Source organism: Eucyclogobius newberryi, unplaced genomic scaffold, assembly GCF_026437365.1.
Source record: "Eucyclogobius newberryi isolate DKJ021-1_F unplaced genomic scaffold, fEucNew1.0.hap1 SCAF_17, whole genome shotgun sequence".
NCBI lineage: Eukaryota > Metazoa > Chordata > Actinopteri > Gobiiformes > Gobiidae > Eucyclogobius > Eucyclogobius newberryi.
In genome coordinates, this window is record NW_027315801.1 from 2134041 (window position 1) to 2149759 (window position 15719).

The following is a 15719-nucleotide window of genomic DNA, read 5'->3' on the forward strand; positions in this document are numbered from 1 at the left end:
CACAAACTCCAGAGGAAGAGGAAGTGCAGATACTTCGCTAAGAGCCTAGAGCGCCCTCTTGCTGTTGCCATGTGAAATGCGGTTGCCATTGTGACTAATATCACATATAAGTCGCTCTGGAGTATAAGTTGCATCCCGACCTAAACTATGAAAAAAAGTTCAAAAATATGGCATGTTATCCTGTAAATCCTATCTGTATAGATCATTCTAAAAGGCTGGTACAATTCTTAAACATGTTTTAGCTGCCTCAAAAAGTAATGTTTTAACTTTGTTGCCTCATTGATTAACTGTAAATGTTGTGTACATAGTAAGCCTATTTTTTATTTTCATCCTATAGGAGATTTAAATTGTTTTGCTTTAACACACGCCCTTTTGATTTTTATATAGGTTGTTTTATCATTGTTCATTGTTTTATGTTGCACCAAATCACCAAAGCAATAAACCTTTTTCTGATTCTGATTCTAATGCCACTCCTGGAACTGGACGGGTGCATCGTGTCCCCAGTGGAGCCCGGGGCCTCTGCTGCCTCCCTGTGCTCCGCCCCTGCTGCAGAGCTCCCCCTGTCTGTGAACTGCAGCCTCACACATATTCTTTCATGAGCACTTATGCGACTAACTCCGCAAATAAGAGATGTCTTGTCTATAAATAAGAATTGACCTTATGCCTTGTATAATCTCTTTATGGATCCAAACGGTTCCTGCTGTCATTGATTTCTCACTATAAGGATCAGGCGCATTTAGCGTCATGGCTTCATCTCCTGACAAACAGTGCTTAGGCCGTAGTTATTTATTACTTGGTTAACGGATTCTTAAATGAAATATATTGAACGGACGAAATATAAATATAATTTCAAAAGATTTTTTCTCCACTCATCACGGGAGGAGGGGGGGTGAGTTTAGCGTGTTTTACATTGGTAGAACTGACGCTTCTAAGTGTACAGCCTTAGTCACGGCAAAACGCGCTGGAGAAAATGTGGTAAATAGGTTTAAAATTAATATTTGCGATATTAAGGCGCGCAGCAGACAGGGAAACGGGCGCGCGCTCTCGCCGGGGCCGCGCGCAGGGACGGAGCGGCTCTGAAACGCTTCACGCTCTCTTATCTTTTGACCTAATACCGCTTTTTATATTTCATTTAATGCTATTTTGCGTTGTCGGCAGTACTTTATACTTTTTTTTTTATAATAATTCATTCATCATCTAAGTGCGGCGGATCCGTAAACCGCGGCCTTACGGGTCATCTCTGTCCCGTCCCCTGCTTTGTGCACCGCGGTCAATATATAGACAGTAAATTATGATCACATTATAGCCCTACAGTCTGCACAGCCATGAGCATTAAAAGTCCCATTGTCTGCATGTTTTTCTATTATTATTGACCTATAAAGTAAACGTGTAAAAGTGATGACAGAAGACTTGAACTTTTCAAACCGTCCAGAGAAACGGCGCTGTGTTGACTTGCTGCTGCACGTAAACATTCAACATTTTACACAAATCAACCTACTTTATAAAATATTTTAGCAGCAAGACTTTTCCCTCGATCTCCGCGTAAGTAAATGGAATTTCCACTCAAACAGAAGACTCTCTCTTGCCTGGTTTGCAGAACCAGCCTTCACTGAACACGTTCAAAGGGACTTCATCACGTCACCTTAATATTGATCAATGGGATTGGCCGGGGGCCCTCATTTGGGTTTACAGATGGCGAGCTCATGAAAAGCCCGGAGCTGAGGACCGTCCCTCAGAGTCCAGACCCGCTGGTCACTGGTCTGCCGCTGGTCACTGCTGCCATTTCAACGTTCAACTTTCTCTCTGACATTTACGCGTTACACATCTACTCACACTGCAAATAACGCACCATCGGACAGTATCGTGGCACCTAAACCGCAAACTTTTGCGAGATTCTCAAACTGTGGAACATCCGGAGCAGAACTTTAATCTTTTTGGAATTGACTGGTCAAACATTTTGTGCACAACTGAATTCAACTGTAAATAATGTCGGGGTTGATTATTTGTATTGTATTGTGTGTAATTCAGAATATATGGAACCAACACCAAATCACACTACCTGCTTTTGTGTGTTTACTGTCAAATTTAGCGCTTCTTTTTTCCCTATACTAGTCTTTCTATTACTACATTAGTAACAAACGGATCAACTAAAAACCTGTTACACATGGAAGAGTTAAAAGTGGGTGTCACGGAATAAGGTGAATATATTTCATTTTTAAACAGTGCTCTTCATAATGGGGGGGCTGTTGTTGTTGTTGTTGTTGTTGTTGTTGTTGTTGTGTGTGCATCCAAGTGACCAGTCTGCACCATAATGGGGGGGCGCCTTGGTTTCTTTTAGCTCTTGACTAGAATTCTAGAACTACAAGGCTTCGTTTGGTGTCACTAGAGTAAGGGTGCTAACTTCACTACGTCATCTAATACACGTCCATCGTCTACGCCACTGCAATGTCATCCGAACGCCGAAACGCCACTTCCGCACGCTGCTGCACGGCTCTCGTCCTTTTCGTTTGTCCCTCTCTGTTTTCACTGTTTAGCGCTCCGGCCCCCGACTTTGACACTACAGCGAGTTGGTGTTTGGTGGAGTTTGATGAATTGTCAGTTAAAGTTATCCCCGGCGGCTCCAGCGCATGTCCATGTAAGGCCAGCGCCATTGTGCGCGGGGGCCACCAGAGCAGAGCGTCCGGAGATGAATGAGCAGACTCCAGAAGGGATGGGAGGATCTGACCGGGATCTGAATCAAAGTGTTTACGAAAAGGTTTTTATAGAGATGTCCTGGGTTTATGGTACAGGCTTTTACAACAGGAACTGGTGCTGTCGAACTGAATGGAACTGGGAAAGAGGAATAATGAGAGTGGAATTACTTAGGATCTAAATTGTTATGGTGAATATGGGTAAAGTGTGGTTATTTTTGATTATTTTGTGAAATGTGACTAATGGTAATATAAAAGTGTAAGCGAGTCGATTCACGTAACGTTTTCAGCCCGCAGACTCAAACATCATGGTTCCACACACACTGTTAATCCGCAGCTTCTTGAAACAAATAAACATGTGTTTGAGAACTTCTGTGTCATATTTCTGATATTTTCTTTCTCTGGTGAAGCGTAGACATCTAGAGCTTTTAAAAACGCATTACACTGAAGACTGGCATTTCATTTAAAATAATCGCTTTATTCACATTCACCTGCTGCATACATTATTACAGTTTATATGTTATTGTATTTCAAATATTGAGTTATTTCATAATTTGCCCGAATTCAGCTTGACAACTAATAAAAAAGTTAAACATTTTGAAATTGGATACAACTCAAGGATGCAAACACTTCTCATTCATTGATTCTTAGTTATGAAGTAAAAAAAAATACATCTTCATATCATCATACGTCTTTTGCCTGTGTGACTAAGTGAAAACTCACAAATAACATCTTACCAACTTAATCGATTTATTGTCCAATCGCATTTTTAATACATACACATTCATCTACTAAAGCTTAGTCCTTTAAAGTGCTTACTGTAAATAAATGTAAGCATGTAACTTTCCAATACAGCAAAGGCCAGATTGCAGAATATTCCAGGCAAAGCATCAACATCTCCATAAAGACAGCTGCTATTTATTGTAATGAATGTGCAGCCCTACTTTTTGTTCATTCAAAGTGTTTTCACCAGTTTTGCCAGATGCCGTGTTTATAATCCCAGCATGCAGCAGTAGGGCAATGGAGGTGCTCGGAGGTTACCCAAAGGAAGCCCTGGAAACAAACAGCAGTTGATTCGTCCTATGCACACGGACGCTGCTTCGTTTGTGAAGATGGCTCCGCGACACCACCACCAACACTGTGTCAAAAGCCCACGACAGCTTCTCCAGCGCTGCTTCCAGACACGTACAATAAGTGCTCGTTCCTGGGAAGGAAATCCCTCAGCGTCGTCAGTCGTTGTAAAGCGACGCACGCGCGCCTCAAATGTATTCTAAGGAAACAACTCTTATTTCTTTTTGTGTTAGAAGCCAGTAAAAAGTCTGCTACATTTGCTTCTAACGCCTGGTGTCGATTGCACGATCTACTATGTCTCATAAGCTTTTTGAAGAAACACTACAAGACATGATGAGGAACACAAACAACTAACGTAAGATGTAGACTGCGGTGGTTCAAGTTTGTCAGAGAAAGCAAGCGTGGTTGTACCGGTTAGCTAAGGCTATCACTTCATGCTATCTCTTCATGCTATCTCTTCATGCTATCGCTTCATGCTATCTCTTCATGCTATTTCTTCATGCTATCGCCTCATGCTATCGCCTCATGCTATCGCCTCATGCTATCGCTTCATGCTATCTCTTCACGCTATCTCTTCACGCTATCGCTTCACGCTATCTCTTCATGCTATCGCTTCATGCTATCGCTTCATGCTATCTCTTCACGCTATCACTTCATGCTATCTCTTCACTCTATCTCTTCACGCTATCGCTTCATGCTATCTCTTCATGCTATCGCTTCATGCTATCGCTTCATGCTATCTCTTCATGCTATGGGTCCATGCTATCGCTTCATGCTATCGCTTCATGCCATCTCACACCTCGGACAAAACTAGGAAAAAAGGTGCGAAAATACGGTACATTCCTTTTCTATTATTTTTTCCAACTTGTGCATAATCTATGACACCGCCGGTCTTAGCAAGTGCAGCCCAGGACAAAAATAAGACATAAATAGTAACACCAAATTAAACCAAACGACCGATCACACAACGGGAGGGGCGTGTCCTCGGACGACCCTTGAAAACATGTGCCTTAGCTACAGTCACACACAGCAGCTGAATGCCCAGAGGCGTCCACTTCAAATCAGACGACTCAGAAATGACAAAGGAACAAACAAGAACATGCATCAAGACGTGATTCAATTGTGAAACCACGACCAGTTCAAGCGCACGGGCTAATCAACGTAATGCTTATGCCTCAGCCTGATCCCATCTCGTCATAAATCATGGGGAATATCAATGTGGAGGCAAATGAAGTGGTCATGGGCGGTCGGAGTGGCCCAACGGAGTGGCCCAACGTCGCATTGTTACTACAAAATAACTCCCCCGTGCACATGCCACTCCCCCGTGCACATGCCACTCCCCCGTGCACATGCCACTCCCCCGTGTGGACTGATACAACACACACGTGCGTTTGTTTATTAGCGCGACGGAGCGCATCGCATCTCTCGTCTCCTGTAGATTTCCGTCTCTTCTGAGCTCGAACTGTCTTTCTCCGTCTTCATTTTGCCCCGTACACTGAGGGAACTATATTATGATAGATCAATGCGCTTAGACACGCGGAAATGTAGCAATAGGTGCGTTTTATGATTGATACGTGGCAGGACTAATCGGCAGTTCACGCCACAAGGAAATAAGACTCAGATTTATGCCAAAAAAATCGTCCATTCAACTTTTAATACTCCAGTGCAACTTATATATGTTATTTTCTTCTCTATTATACATCTTTTGGCTGGTGGTGGACTTATACTCCGGAAAATAGGGTAAAAAGTATGTAACTGGTCCTGATGTGACATCTGCTTTATCATTTGAAGTTGATGCACAGAATCTGGTGTTTTCAAAAGATAGATAAAACTAAATAATGTTTGAAAGAGAAACACAAATCCTTAGATATGCTCAACGTGAAGGTTTTGTCACTTGTAGATGAGGAACCAACACTTTTACACAAGTAAGAGACTGTTACGCTGTACACAAATGCATTACTTCTAAGTAGAAGTATGACGCTCGCGGTTGTCACAAGAGCTGCACAAAGCTGGTCACTGTGATACAGACTTTAGACCAAAGGCTTTGAATATGACTGATCTTTAACGTCTAATGTTTTTGGGGCTAAAAATAACAATTATTCGCTGATCAATTCAGCGATTATTCTGTCAATTAAGCGATTTTTAAAAGTAAAGGACCAAATATCAAAGGAGACAGATTTTAATGAGCTTTTACTCTTGTCACAACAGTGTTTCCTCATCATTAGTTTACTCAAACCTGTATTTTGATAGATTCCTGCATGTTTGATTTAATCCTGTGTTGATCTGCAAATTCCTGTTTTCACCTAGCCCCTATCCCCGCCCACGTTTCTGTGCTCAGCTGTGATTATTTGAGAAAATTAATGTCTTGCAGGGCTTAAAAATGTCACGTAGACATATTGAAAATTAAAAAAAACACATGATAATCTGCTGCTTGTTACAGTGACATGTCCCTATGAAGAGGCGGGGCTTTGAACAGGAAGTCAATGGACCTGCTTCAACTACTTAGCTGTTTTACATCAATATTGCGGTTTACAATGAACAAAATGTGACATGATGATCTAGTTCTGTGATAGCGCCAAACCAAGTACATGGGAAAAAAAAGCATTGGTACGTCTCCTTTAAACTACAACTTTTCTATTGGCAATACTTCCATTACAACAGTTACTGCAGCATGTTGCTTGCCTGGCCTGTCCACGCTTTTAAGACACCACTTAACACATTCTTGTCAGCTCTCCAAGTCCTGGAGAGAGACCAGGACATGGTGTCTATGTCCCCATGTGGACAGGACCCACGGATCCCCACTTTTACACTAAACAAGCGCAAAGAAAATGCAAAATAATGCTTTTAAAATATGATCCTTTTGTAGTGTTGTAGTCCAGTTGAGTGTTTGGGGAAATTATGGTTTAGTCTTGAATAGATTTAGTGTTAGAGTTAAATCTGAGAGTTTTTGATTGTCTTTTCTGCATAGTCCTGTAAGTTAGTCTTCTTGTCTTAGACCTGATTTAGTCCTGATACTGTGCATGTTTAGTCCAGTTTTAGCCCTGATTTAGTCCTGATACTGTGCATGTTTAGTCCAGTTTTAGCCCTGATTTAGTCCTGATACTGTGCATGTTTAGTCCAGTTTTAGACCTGATTTAGTCCTGATACTGTGCATGTTTAGTCCAGTTTTAGACCTGGTTTAGTCCTGATACTGTGCATGTTTAGTCCAGTTTTAGCCCTGATTTAGTCCTGATACTGTGCATGTTCAGTCCAGTTTTAGACCTGATTTAGTCCTGATACTGTGCATGTTTAGTCCAGTTTTAGACCTGGTTTAGTCCTGATACTGTGCATGTTTAGTCCAGTTTTAGACCTGATTTAGTCCTGATACTGTGCATGTTTAGTCCAGTTTTAGACCTGATTTAGTCCTGATACTGTGCATGTTTAGTCCAGTTTTAGACCTGGTTTAGTCCTGATACTGTGCATGTTTAGTCCAGTTTTAGACCTGATTTAGTCCTGATACTGTGCATGTTTAGTCCAGTTTTAGACCTGATTTAGTCCTGATACTGTGCATGTTTAGTCCAGTTTTAGACCTGGTTTAGTCCTGATACTGTGCATGTTTAGTCCAGTTTTAGACCTGATTTAGTCCTGATACTGTGCATGTTTAGTCCAGTTTTAGACCTGATTTAGTCCTGATACTGTGCATGTTTAGTCCAGTTTTAGACCTGATTTAGTCCTGATACTGTGCATGTTTAGTCCAGTTTTAGACCTGATTTAGTCCTGATACTGTGCATGTTTAGTCCAGTTTTAGACCTGGTTTAGTCCTGGAGTAGTCCTGATTTAGGGTGCGTTCACAAATTCAACACATCGAAATTTAGACTAAACCAGGACTAGATTAGGACCAAACCAACAAATAGGACAAAGTCCACACCAGGACTAAGTTTACATCCTAATGGAGGACCAACTGTGAACATGCCCTTAGTCCTTTGTTCCAGTTTAGATCTGTAGTCCAGCTTTAAAGCGCTTTTAGTCCTAGTTTGACCATAATTTAGTTCTTGTATGATCTTTGCAGATGTCCTGGTTTAATTGTATAGCTGATTTAGTCCTGATGATGTCATAATTTGTAATCAATAGTTCTTTTTTAGACCTGGTTTAGTCTTAGGTTCTGGTTTAGATCTGTAGTCCAAATTGTATCCAGTGTTGTCCTGACTGGCCTTCATTTGTTTACATCTGCAGTAAGGATTTAAACCTAATTTAGAGTAGTCTTGGTTCAGTACTTTGTTGTTTTGAATCAGATCTGTAGTCTGGATTTGATGATATGATATAATCTAGGTTTCCTGTTTTAGTCCTGGTTTAGACCTGGTTTAGTCATGGTTTGATCCTGGAGTAGTCCTGGTTCAGTCCTTCATTCTGCTTTAGATCTGCAGTCTGGATTTAAACCTCTTTTAGTCCTATTTCATACCTGGTTTTGTCCTGGTTTAAACACTGGAGGAATCCTGCTTAAGTCATTAGTTCTGGTTTAGTGCAGTTATAATCCAGGTTTGCCTGTTTTAGCCCTTGGTCCAGACCTGTTTCCCCTTTTTTCAGATCCCACTGTTGGCACTGGCAACTCAGACTTCGCCGCATTGATAAATCCAGATGAACAATTCTCCCATTAAACATTCAAAAGTTTGATTCCGCTGCGCCAAACACCCTCAAACCCACAGCAGTCATCGCTTTCCCCGCACGTCCCCGCGTCTGCTGTGGCAACACTGCAATTCAGACGCATCAAATAAAAAAATGAAAAAAAATACCCCCTCCAAAAAAATAAATGCATAATGACACAACACGTAATCCATACATCCCACTGCGCACACACACACACGCACACGCGCGCGCACACAAACACGCGCGTGGGACCGTACGTACGCTCTCACGCACCGGTCCCTCGCGCCGCATGTGCCCTACCTGTGACCGCTGCTACCGCCGCTACCGCCGCGTCCTCTTCGGTCCCCCGCCGGTCAGACGCTGCCACCGACACTGCTTCGCGCTACGGAGAAACCGTCCTCCACCGCGGGACAAACAACAGAAAACACGCAGACGATTCCGCTCGCTGTCATCACCTCCCTCCCTAAAAAAAAAAAAAAAAAAAAAAAAAAAAAAAAGATTAAAGTCGAAAGCTTCCCGTGTTGTTGTTGTTGTATTTTTTTTTTTTTTTTGATTTTTTTTTGGTTTTGGTTTACGTACGATAAAAGCGAAGCGCGTGTCCGCCGCGGTGGTTGGAGGAGGAGGAGGGGTGCGGGCCGGTGCGGGCCGGTGCGGGCCGGTGCGGGCGCTGTCGGGATCGGTCGGGGTACGGAGCCCGGTGAGGGCTGTTTCTGCCGCTGCGCTACGGTTCGCTCGCGTCGTCTGTTTCTGCCTCTCTCTCTCTGCCAAACACGCGCTCTCTCTCCTCGCCGCGCCAGACGCTCGAGGACGTGGGGGTTCTTCCATGTCGCGTGCTTTTTTTGATTTCTTTTCAAATATATATTTTTGGGATAATAATGTGGTAAGATTTTGGTTTTAAAAAGCAGAAATGAACTCGAACAGGTGACTCAGGCTCACGACATGTTTACTGCTCAATACAGACGTGGAAGGATTATTATATGTTATTAAATGTGACAACGCGCTCTGTTCTGTCCCTTTTAAATAAACTACACCATAAATATTCAAAAAATGTACCGTTTATGGCTACAAATAATAAAGTACAAGTATATTTGCATCAATGAAATTTCCCCACGTGGGACAATAAAGGATTATCTTATCTTATCTTATTTGGGGAAGTAACTAAATACATGTTCCTAATATACGTATTGAGAAAAGAAATGTGGACTGTATTCCAATATTTATTTATTTATAATATTATTATAAAATGTGACAATGCGCTCTGTTCTGTCCCTTTTAAATAAACTACACATAAATATTCAAAAAAAGGACTGTTTATGGCTACAAATATACTATAGTACAAGTATGTTTGGGAATTAACCAAATACATGTACCTAAGATAACTATTGAGAAAAGAAATGTGGACTGTATTCCGGTAAATAATATTATAAAATGTGACAATGCGCTCTGTTCTGTCCCTTTTAAATGAACTGCACATAAATATTCAAAAAAGTACAGTTTATGGCTACAAATATACTAAAGTACAAGTATATTTGGGAAGTAACTACTAAATACATGTACCTAAAATACGTATTGAGAAAAGAAATGTGGACTGTATTACGGTAAAGTTACTGTGCCATTTAGTGGTATTTAGACTACAGTTACTTTACTAAACTCAGAGGAATACATTACAGTATTTGAACACACAATTAAGTCTTTAAACTTTACGGAATTAGTGAGGAAAATATAAAACTCAGGTCTTACTCAGTTGCATCTTAAAAGCATAAAAACAGTGCAACTAAAACAATAAGCAGTTTTGGTCCTAAATCCTACAATATAATGCAAGTCAAAGTGAAAGTATTCTTAGTATTCAGAATACACTCATATGACCAAGTAATGGAATATGTTCTGCAGGTATTCAGTAACTAAGTATATTTTCCAACACATTCTCATTTTGCACTATGGTGAACGGTGAAATGATCTGAATATGTGTTGAATCTTTTATTTATTTATTTGCAAAAGTTTAGTTTAAAATAAGTTTTGTATTTAACAAGCAAACAACTCCTTCTGTGTTCTTTAGTGAAGATTGTGTACTCATCTTAAAGGTACTTGTTCCAGGGGAGAGTCCGCCACCCTGTGTTGCTCTGCCTGTAATGTTCCGCAGTATGGCATTACATATCTCCATGAAGACGCTCAGAGCCAAGTGGAGCGCTGAGACACCGTGTTTTTCAAGGTACAACAAAAAACACTTGCGATTTGATAAATGCAAGCTTCAATGTCATAGTGTGGAACATTCTAGACAAAGTAATACATCTCCATTGAGACGAGCATGTGGCCAGAAAAGCTTTGGATACTTCTGATCATAACCATAAGTTACAAGTTCTGGAGAAACCTTAAAGAATTGTATTGCAGTATTCTATGATAGTAGTGGACAGAAAGTCAAATGAATGTAGCCTACATTTTGCATTTTCTAAAATCCAAGTATATATTTGTTAGATTTTCTGATCACAACCCTCAGAAGTGCCTTGTCTTTTTGATAAGTCCACATATTATGCACAGTTATATTAGATTATAGTCTATTTTCAGCTTTCAATTACGTCACACACAATGCTTTGTTTGTGAAAAATGATTCCCATGTGAGGTTTATCATCTTTTGGGACCAGTGTCAATTCTAATATTCCATTGCCAGGAAAAGACAATTAGAGTTTATATTACATTTTTCATTAGCGGCTAGTTAGCGGATTCTGTACATATTTTGTCTCAAAGATCATTGTTGTGTAGCATTACTTTTAAAAGTGACTCATTATGTTGTTCGTTACTGCGCCGCTGTGTTATAAAAGTAACACATTAAAGTGCTCTTGCGTTACCAATTATTAACATTATTGTATAAACTATATTGTTTGCTGACAAGTCCTTTTGTGTTGCTCAACAGTAACCTAATCATTGAAATAATATGAACAAGCAAAGTAAATGTATTTGATTGAGCTTTATTCCTCTTTAATGTTGACAGATGAACACAATGCAGCATGTGTATAAGTACGTGTATAAGTACGTGTATAAGTACGTGTATAAGTACGTGTATAAGTTTGTGTATAAGTTTGTGTATAAGTACGTGTATAAGTACGTGTATAAGTACGTGTATAAGTACGTGTATAAGTTTGTGTATAAGTTTGTGTATAAGTTTGTGTATAAGTTTGTGTATAAGTACGTGTATAAGTTTGTGTATAAGTTCGTGTATAAGTTCGTGTATAAGTACGTGTATAAGTACGTGTATAAGTTTGTGTGTAAGTTCGTGTATAAGTTCGTGTATAAGTACGTGTATAAGTACGTGTATAAGTACGTGTATAAGTACGTGTAAAAGTATGTGTATAAGTACGTGTATAAGTACGTGTAAAAGTACGTGTATAAGTACGTGTATAAGTACGTGTATAAGTACGTGTAAAAGTACGTGTATAAGTACGTGTATAAGTACGTGTATAAGTACGTGTATAAGTACGTGTAAAAGTACGTGTCTAAGTACGTGTATAAGTACGTGTATAAGTACGTGTATAAGTACGTGTCTAAGTACGTGTATAAGTACGTGTATAAGTACGTGTATAAGTACGTGTATAAGTACGTGTCTAAGTACGTGTATAAGTACGTGTATAAGTACGTGTATAAGTACGTGTATAAGTACGTGTATAAGTACGTGTATAAGTACGTGTATAAGTACGTGTCTAAGTACGTGTATAAGTACGTGTATAAGTACGTGTATAAGTACGTGTAGACCTGTCCTCAAGCAGTGAAAACATCAGTAAAACACAATTAGTGGATTGGCAAGAGCCGCGACGCACAACAACAGAACACATTGTTTTAGTTTATTTAAATCAAACTCTCCACATCATTGGTTAGTTTAGTATTTCTCTTGGTGGTGAGGTCACTAGTTGCACACTGCACGTGCTCACAACACACAACACACTGCACGTGCTCACAACACACTGCACGTGCTCACAACACACTGCACGTGCTCACAACACACAACACACTGCACGTGCTCACAACACACTGCACGTGCTCACAACACACAACACACTGCAAGTGCTCACAACACACAACACACTGCACGTGCTCACAACACACAACACACTGCACGTGCTCACAACACACAACACACTGCACATGCTCACAACACACAACACACTGCACGTGCTCACAACACACAACACACTGCACGTGCTCACAACACACTGCACGTGCTCACAACACACAACACACTGCACGTGCTCACAACACACTGCACGTGCTCACAACACACAACACACTGCACATGCTCACAACACACTGCACGTGCTCACAACACACAACACACTGCACGTGCTCACAACACACAACACACTGCACGTGCTCACAACACACAACACACTGCACATGCTCACAACACACAACACACTGCACGTGCTCACAACACACAACACACTGCACGTGCTCACAACACACTGCACGTGCTCACAACACACAACACACTGCACGTGCTCACAACACACTGCACGTGCTCACAACACACAACACACTGCACATGCTCACAACACACTGCACGTGCTCACAACACACAACACACTGCACGTGCTCACAACACACAACACACTGCACGTGCTCACAACACACTGCACGTGCTCACAACACACAACACACTGCACGTGCTCACAACACACTGCACGTGCTCACAACACACAACACACTGCACGTGCTCACAACACACAACACACTGCACATGCTCACAACACACTGCACGTGCTCACAACACACAACACACTGCAAGTGCTCACAACACACAACACACTGCACGTGCTCACAACACACAACACACTGCATGTGCTCACAACACACAACACACTGCACGTGCTCACAACACACAACACACTGCACGTGCTCACAACACACTGCACGTGCTCACAACACACAACACACTGCACGTGCTCACAACACACAACACACTGCACGTGCTCACAACACACTGCACGTGCTCACAACACACAACACACTGCAAGTGCTCACAACACACAACACACTGCACGTGCTCACAACACACAACACACTGCACGTGCTCACAACACACAACACACTGCACGTGCTCACAACACACAACACACTGCACGTGCTCACAACACACTGCACGTGCTCACAACACACAACACACTGCACGTGCTCACAACACACAACACACTGCACGTGCTCACAACACACTGCACGTGCTCACAACACACAACACACTGCAAGTGCTCACAACACACAACACACTGCACGTGCTCACAACACACTGCACGTGCTCACAACACACAACACACTGCACGTGCTCACAACACACAACACACTGCACGTGCTCACAACACACTGCACGTGCTCACAACACACAACACACTGCAAGTGCTCACAACACACAACACACTGCATGTGCTCACAACACGCCGGGTGATTTGTCGCTCTGCGGCTGGAAACAAACCTGGCTCTGGGATCGTGGTGAGGAGATGACACCTCACCTGACTGGTGGAGTACTAGATTACATGGTGCACAAAACTAACACTTAACGTTCCTTGTTACTCTAAAAAAGTCATTTGAGGACTCGAACACGTTACCCCCCCACTCTGAGGATAAGGACTTTTCCATGAGGTTAGTGCAGTTTGGGGAGTGATTTTTTTATATACAATTTGAAAACTACTCAGGGAAGTATCATTAAAACTTGACTCAAGTAACAAACCTCTGGTCTTGCCTAAGGACACAACAACAGTATGTGCTACTAGAGCCACTGCGGCCCAACCGAAAACACAAACTGGGCTAAAAACAGCACAAAGCAGAACTAAACACAATGACTGATCATTATTTCTCATCAAACAGCAGCTGTGTGACTGTGTTGGGCCGACGTGTTAGCAAAACAAAGCTAATTCATGTTAGCAACAGTTGGTTCCTCTTTATCAATGTGGTCTCATTTTCACACAAATGTTTTTACAATATATCCATTCTGGGGCTAAACAGATTTTAATTTATTACATGTAAAATATGGGGTACATGTGAAATATGGGGTACATGTGAAATATGGGGTACATGAAAAATATGGGGTACATGTAAAATATGGGGTACATGTGAAATATGGGGTACATGTAAAATATGGGGTACATGTGAAATATGGGGTACATGTAAAATATGGGGTACATGTGAAATAAGGGGTACATGTAAAATATGGGGTACATGTGAAATATGGGGTACATGTAAAATATGGGGTACATGTGAAATATGGGGTACATGTAAAATATGGGGTACATGTGAAATATGGGGTACATGTAAAATATGGGGTACATGTGAAATATGGGGTACATGTAAAATATGGGGTACATGTAAAATATAGGGTACATGTGAAATATGGGGTACATGTAAAATATGGGGTACATGTAAAATATGGGGTACATGTGAAATATGGGGTACATGTAAAATATGGGGTACATGTAAAATATGGGGTACATGTGAAATATGGGGTACATGTAAAATATGGGGTACATGTAAAATATGGGGTACATGTGAAATATGGGGTACATGTAAAATATGGGGTACATGTAAAATATAGGGTACATGTGAAATATGGCGTACATGTAAAATATGGGGTACATGTGAAATATGGGGTACATGTAAAATATGGGGTACATGTGAAATATGGGGTACATGTAAAATATGGGGTACATGTAAAATATGGGGTACATGAAAAATATGGGGTACATGAAAAATATGGGGTACATGTGAAATATGGGGTACATGTAAAATATGGGGTACATGTGAAATATGGGGTACATGTAAAATATGGGGTACATGTGAAATAAGGGGTACATGTAAAATATGGGGTACATGTAAAATATGGGGTACATGTAAAATATGGGGTACATGTGAAATATGGGGTACATGTAAAATATGGGGTACATGTGAAATATGGGGTACATGTAAAATATGGGGTACATGTGAAATATGGGGTACATGTAAAATATGGGGTACATGTAAAATATAGGGTACATGTGAAATATGGGGTACATGTAAAATATGGGGTACATGTAAAATATGGGGTACATGTGAAATATGGGGTACATGTAAAATATGGGGTACATGTAAAATATAGGGTACATGTGAAATATGGCGTACATGTAAAATATGGGGTACATGTGAAATATGGGGTACATGTAAAATATGGGGTACATGTGAAATATGGGGTACATGTAAAATATGGGGTACATGTGAAATAAGGGGTACATGTAAAATATGGGGTACATGTAAAATATGGGGTACATGTGAAATATGGGGTACATGTAAAATATGGGGTACATGTGAAATATGGGGTACATG